The sequence below is a fragment of the Rhyacophila brunnea genome, unplaced genomic scaffold, assembly GCF_057557595.1.
Source record: "Rhyacophila brunnea isolate RB1 unplaced genomic scaffold, BYU_Rbru_1.0 scaffold_1, whole genome shotgun sequence".
NCBI classification, from domain to species: Eukaryota; Metazoa; Arthropoda; class Insecta; order Trichoptera; family Rhyacophilidae; genus Rhyacophila; species Rhyacophila brunnea.
In genome coordinates, this window is record NW_028232751.1 from 41,372,086 (window position 1) to 41,380,153 (window position 8,068).

Sequence of the window (8,068 nt, forward strand, 5' to 3'; positions counted from 1 at the left end):
AATAGTATTAATTATATATTTTTTTATTGAATGTTGTAATCTGAAATAAAATATTCTGTTATAAAATACTCCTAAGATGTCGGTGGCAGCTTAATCTCGTTCGACGCGGACGACACGGCTGCCGTGTCCCCGTTAAACATTCATTAGATGCAATTAGCATGTTATTTAAATGTGGTTTAAGTGTTGGACTATCACGCCGTGGGTCCCAGGTTCGAATCCTGGGTCTGACAAGTACACATATCGTTTTTCAATTTGTCAATCAGGGTATGGACCTAATAGGTTGAGCAAGTGGCTGACATCCATTTCTCGTAAAAAACAAAATTGGTTAATACAAACTTCTACTCTGTGGAGGCCCATAATATCATCCTATTAGGATCGGACATGGTCGAGAAAATTAAAAAATAATTAAAAGGTACGCAGTGATTGTGTTCCCCGCAGGGTAACAAACAAGCATTCTTTGTGTTTTATATATTATGAAATAGGTACCTACCACTAAGTATTTTTTTCAATAAAAATAATAAATCAAACAATAGTTTTTCTGTTTTTAAGTAAATTTCTTAAAAACCGTTTGACATAGGTGCATACTGTCATTCAAGAAAGAAGGCAGTAACTCGCAAAATTTGTGAAATTGAGTTAAGAATGCCATCCGTTAAAGTGGAACTACACCAGAAACTTTTGTCGCCAACTTCATAAAATTTAACGATAATTATCATATTTTATTGGAACATAAATTACATTAATCGTTTGTTGAACTAAGTTGACAAATGTTGGAGTTGACAACATCGTCCTCACTGAAATCAACAAGTGGTGACATCTCAAAATGAGGTCACTCATCATAAAAATAATCGCTCGAGTTCCCGAGTTTTAATTACTTTTATCGTTTTAGGAATCGTATTTCACTTACATGTTGATGTCGAGAATTGTCGACGCTTGTTTCGAGGAGCGTCGGTATTTTGTCAAAAGAGCGAGCAACACACTTAATGATTCATTAATAATAAAATTATTCTTAATACAATTCACATACCAGTTGATTATAATAAGTGCTACGTGAGTAGGTACTGGAATTTAGTGATATCGACTCTGTATTTTTTACTCTTTATTCTTCCGTGTAGGTAGCGATTGCCAATCAATTGGAGCATATGTCTAGCACTTATTTTGATTAGTTATTTATTACGCATTTTGTGACATTTTTTACAGAATCAAAATAGTATTTTACTCTCCGAAATCTCGAAAAAAAATTCTGAGAAACAACGCGTACGTATTATAAAGCAGTGGTTTCCAAACTTCATATTACTACGCCTCCCTTTAAAAAAAAGGCTCTGGTCAAAAAAGCTGAGGTCATAATGAGGATTGGGTTATATTATCTATGGATGCAATATCGCAAGTCATTTTAACGTACGCATACGTAGAAACTGTAAAAAATAATTGAAATATGCACGAATAATAATTCAAAATACTAATTAACATTGGAGTATTGGAGAAAAGAAACAGTACCTGTCAATGCGGTCAAAAAATTAATACTCGCAAATATCGGTACCAATTATCATAAATTATCAAATGATGTTTGTCCAAACAATCGAATATCAATCAATATTGGCATCGAAAGAAAGTATTGATACCGGCAATATATCGATATCGGTACACAAAGTAGGTATCTATATTTTTTGGACGGATTTAATTTTATTGTAGTGTCATTCATTTTATATATTTCATTGAGGGAACACATGAAACAGCGGCGGTGGTTCTTTTGTTTTTTTGTTATTAGTGTTATTACATATTAGTCATATTACATACCTACACACTGGTAAATCATGGCACATTGGGACAATGATAAAATTATCACAGCTATTGAACATTACAGAGAAGAAAGGTGTGTATGGGACCCAAAACATCCCAATCACAAGTGCCGCAATTCCAACCACGACGCTTGGGTAAATATATCCAATGCGGTTGGAATTGACAATACATTGTATGTGTACACGCGGTGATTGTATCTAGGGATTACCGAATGAATATATCAATACCGGTATTTCAGAATTTCTTATTGAATACCGGTATTCGTCAAAACATATTATAGAATAAAGAAGTACCTATCAATAAATATAACTATTAACATCTATTTAAAACACTATTGTATAGCAACCTAAAGAACCTAACTACATTTTTTATTATGATGACCTTTGTTATAATGTATAGATCATTAGTATAGATATTTTAGAACTGCTAATTTTTACAAATACCATAAGTCCGGGTACAGAAAACCTTGCTGAAATTCAACGTTTGGAAATATTTACCATGAATATTTTCTTTTTTGAAATATGTTAATTCATCGCGACAATTATATAAGTATATTAATTGAGGGATTTTATTTTAATATTATTTAACTACATTGTCGTCCAGTCCTATACATTAAATTTAATATAGTATGTAGTAGTAAGTAATGACAAAATAATATTACATTCATTTTCGAAAAACATAAACGTGTACTTACGGTTTCTTAATACCGAAAATACCGGTATATTGGATTTTTGAAACTGGTATTTCGGTATCGATAAATAATTGAATACCGGTTATGAAATATGTACCGGTATTGAAATCCCTAATTGCATCATTATTATAACACGCGAGCAGTGTTCCAACTAAAATTTTCAAAATTCGTAATATATTATATTCAAAGATGTCGTTTTTTTCTCTAAGGTTTATATCGACCAAATTGAAGTAGGTACTAACCTACATCTACCTATTTTGGGTTAGCCGTGTCAGATCACCAACGCCTTTGAGATTTCAATATAGGTAGCTATAAGTACCTATAATATTTATTTCACAGTAATAGGTACCTACATTTTAAAGAGTGCATGAGTCCCAGCCGCAAATATCGAGCGCGTTTTGATATGTAGGTATAGCAGGTGTCCCGCGCTCGCGACAAATGCGAATAAATAATAATAATCAGGCGAACGTTCCGTGGCTTACAAGAAAAAATGACGTTGCCGCGACACGTTGCCTCTCTGTGTGGACAAACGAGCAACGTCAACAAGTAGCAACACCTTCGATTTTATTACCCTATTCCGAGACATAGTCGTAAAATTTTATGAGGTTGGCGACAAAAGTTTCCAGTGTGTACTAGACTTTAGGTAATTTTGAAAGCTATATTATATTCTGTTCACTTTAAAATCAGTATTATCACTAAAATACCGTTAAAATCCTTGGTGAAAAGATGGACATTTGCAAAAATGACATACATTTCTTAGCAAAAAGGCAACCATTGCACCTATTTAATGCAGTCACTGCTTGTTTATTTTTTTTGTATGTAACATCCTACTAATAAAAAATATCACCGTTTTTTTTATTAATTCACAATACTGAAATTTGAAAAAACCACATTTTGTCATTTAAGGCGAAGTCTACATTGAGCCTTTTTTAAAGAGGCACCTAGCGGAAAAATACGAAGCTTGCAATTTGAGACATTTTTTTGATAATTTACAATTTCAACTGTAATAATGTATAAATATGTATTTAAAACATTAAAAATAAAAATATTTTTTATTTTAAGTCAAAGACAAACTTACAATTTTAAAAAATGTAATAAAATGTGAATTTGTTCTATCGGTCCGCACCCTATTATTACATATATTTTATGGTCATATTTATTATTAATATTTAGTTTATTAAGTTTTCTAAGCATCACCTAAGCGATTTTTGACAAATTCATAGTTTTAATATTTTTTATATCTATTTTAAAAAACATCGATTTTTATAAAAAATATAAATGTGTATAACTTGAAATCCTTTTTATTTATATCAAATCAATTATTTTTATAAATATAAATAAAATATTTATATTAATATAAATAAAAAGGATTTCAAGTTATACACATTTATATTTTTTATAAAAATCGATGTTTTTTAAAATAGATATAAAAAATATTAAAACTATGAATTAGTCAAAAATCGCTTAGGTGATGCTTAGAAAACTTAATGAACTAAATTTTAATAATAAATATGACCATAAAATATATGTAATAATAGGGTGCGGACCGATAGAACAAATTCACATTTTATTACATTTTTTACAATTGTAAGTTTGTCTTTGACTTAAAATAAGAAATATTTTTATTTTTAATGTTTTCAGATACATATTTATTCATTAATACAGTTGAAATTGTAAATTATCAAAAAAATGTCTCAAATTGCAAGCTTCGTATTTTTCCAATAGGTGCCTCTTTAAAAAAGGCTCAGTGAAGACTTCGCCTTAACTCGAAAGTGTGTGAGAGTCAGTTACCGCTTTCTTCCTTGGAATGGCTGCATATGTATTGATAAGTTTCTTTTCATGGTAAATTTGGCACTACACAGTGGCGGGTTATATATATATATATATATATATATATATATATAACGCAAATGACGCAATAAATTCGTCATTCATAGATTTAAAAGGGGGCCTCTGACATATAAAATATTAAATGTATCTACCAAGTAGATAGGTAGTAGATTTTCTGTAACAATCATTAGATATTGAATACCTATCCAAACAGTGAAACGTGACTTTTACAACGTTTTTCTTAGCTCGTATTCTTATTTGTCCGGTACAAATCTTGCAATCGATTATTAACAAACTTCCCGATTAGCTAGACATTTGAAACTTTTAGAATATATCAGAACACGATGCCAATGCATTTTTTAATACTTTTAGCCATCTTTAAGTAGAATTGAATTCATTTTCAGTTAATTCTGTTTTGTATAAAAAGTTATTTCGACACCATTATTGGTTACTAGGGGGTCTGGGATCTAGCAACTAAATTATTAATATACTAGCAGAGCCAGCTGGCGGTCGCCAGTCTGTCTCGCTAGGTCTTTCAGACGGCTTGGTGGTGTTGGATATTAATATAATTGTGAAGTATGCGTAGACGGCGCCATAGTTTTCCCATCGGGATGGATTTTCATTCACCTCAGACATTTTCTTTTCGTAATTTCCATGTGCTTTTCTCTTCCTGGCACTTGGCACTGTTTCAGATGCTTCACATCACCAATTGTAGGGTCTCGCGATACGCTCGATTAAGACCGAGTGTGGTTCGGGGTGGGTTTCGGTGGAGGGCGCTTAACTTCAAAAAAAGGTTAACATTTCACTGATTTGTCAGCTTTACGATTTGCAAGTCGTCACTGCGTAGTCTATTCTGGAGTCTGGCCTTCACAGTATCATCTGACACCACTTCAGACTGATAGGTCTAGCAGAACAGCTGGTAATCACCAATGGTTACCATTGACATTTTAATAGAATATACCTTTGTGCACTTTTTCATTCATACTTCTTATTTGTTTTCGTTGAACCTCTACTCTGTGGAGGCTAATGTGATCCTACGACCGGAACATGGTCGGAAATCGGAATTACCACCCTGAAGGGGTGTGTCCATATGCTTTGCTTATAAGCAAAAATGGTATTTTATTTTAAAATTCGTAAGTACTTAATATACTAATGAATAAATTCCAACATGTTAAATTTATTATTTAACAAATTATCTGGGTGGGGAAATAAAAAATATTATTTTTATCATTTACAAAAATGGAAAAAGTAGCAGGTATTTTTGTTATATTGCTTATTGTATTACTTTATTATATTACTTATTGTACCTAATTGTGTTGTAAAAAAGTCATAATTGACTATATTTGACTATAAGTATATTATATTTCACTCAAAGATAAAATTGTAAACAACATGCATCATGTCATTATTAAAAGAAACATTATTGCAATTTAATTTTTATTGAGTATTAACAGTTACTAATGATAAAAAAGAAGAAGAAAGGTTACTGTAATTTTATATGTAATTATTATTATAAAATATATAAACATCATTAATTTTTAATTAAGGTACTTGTATTTCGTCACATGAATTTCATTTACCTACGTACAATTATTATTACTGAATCATGGTAGTATGTGATACTTACTATAATATTGAGAAGAACGTAATATATACCTATATAATGTAGTTTCTTATTTATTTAGTCTGACATTATTCAATTTATTGATAGCAGTATTAAAATTCTCTATGATTATTAATTAATAAAAAACTCATCTTACAATAAAATGTATTGATTGAAATAATTGATTGTGCTAATAGAAATGTCACATTTTTTCGATTATTTCTGGAACCTCTAAATTTGAATTCTGACACGTCAAATGAACTTGTTATAGGCGGTTCGCAAAAGAAAACAATTGAAAATCAATCATCTATTTCAGTTTGACAGATAAGTGGCAGTGAAGTGGTTTTAGATTATATTTTAGTAGTAATTAGTGAGGAAATATGCATTTATTTTTTGTTAAAACTCATATTACGCCAATGTGCCTATTACAGATTTGAATAGTTTTGTGGAATTATCATTGTGATTTGTGAAATATCGATTGTATAGAAAGTATTAAGCGACATTATAACCAATTTGCCGTAGATGGCCAGCAAGATGCGAAAATGTATGGTGACGGATATAAAATGCGATTTAAAAATGATATTATCTGTGATTGTGTCGAGTTTTATCAGATTTGTGCCGGATTCAAATTGAAGTAAACTCGGGACTCTAAAAAATGAATTGAAATATTTTGAAAATCAACAAAATAGTATTTAAATTATTGCGAGGAGGTGTGAAGGAGGATGAGGTAGGTAGCTGGACTTCAATGGATCGAAGGTAGATGCGTGTTTGAGTAAATCTCAGTTTATTCTCCTCAACAATACTTGAACAATTCTTACAGACAATATATTTAGAATTACAGTTAAATTGATAAGGTTAAATTATAAAGGCGTGTTGCTATGAGAAAAGTTGAACCGCGAGCGACGAGCAGAGATTCGACTATGTGTTTCAAAGATTTGACGACGTATGTTATCAGATTCGCCCCGCTTTGAGCTTTTATAGAAATTATAACAAAGAAAGGTTATCTGAGGTCAGGGCGTTGACCGGTGACCACATGTCACTTGTTTACTGTGAGTTTACTAAGTACGAGCAAATCTGATAAGTTGGCACATTTCCTGATTACCTTATAAGGCCGCGGAAATGCTGCTAACGCATACTTGTTACAATGTTGCTCAATAATTATTGTGAATAATTATAATTTATCAAGAAAGCAAATGTGTTTACGTCTCCGTTTACCCGGTCTGGTAGCAGTGGCGAGGGGTGGAGGTAGGCTGTTGAAATTCGACAAAAATAGTGCACACTAAACTTTCAGTCGTTCTTATTTGTTTTCATTGAATTATGAATAGGTGCATAATATTATAGATGGAATTGGTTAGTTTTTTTTTTAAATTCATTAACATATGTCAAACTATTGTCGAAAGAAAATATTCTTCTATCTATAAAATATCTAAAATTTAGTATGGTTGAATGGCATACTTTTAGATATTTTATAGATAAATGAATATTTTTTGACTATTATTTACTATGGCTTGGATTAGTCAGGTTTTAATTGAATTTTAAAAACTAACAAACACTATCTACACAGTCAATGTAGAACACAGAACTAGTTAAATGAAAACAAATACGTTCAACTGACAAAGCTAAGCGTGCAATATTTATGTCGGATCTTAACAGCCTACCTCCACCCCTCGCCACTCTCTGGTAGGTATATAACATATGACTTACTTTTTTGATACACTTACACTACAGAGCGGCGTTCGCATTAGTACATTATCTCTTTAGAATTGCCTCTGGAAAAAACGCGACACGTCGATGACAGAAGAAAGAAGAAAAAGTGGCGACAATCCAAATATTACGACAATAGCTTATTCCTCGCTAACACAGAGCTTCATCTAATAAACTGGGAATATAGCTAAACCATAAGTATAAATCAGCGCCTGAAATGGTATATTTTACGAACCGGAGTGCTCTATAATTTTACGCAAAATTACGAGACAGAGTGATAATTTTGGGGATTTTAAGAACCGGAACAGCGCTCCGGTGCGTTCCTATCCATTTCGAGCCTTGGTATAAATTCAAATATTAACTAATTGCCTACACGGAATACCAAAAAAATTAATAAAAGTCATAATGTAATAGTCAACAACTGCGTAATATATACGTTTTAA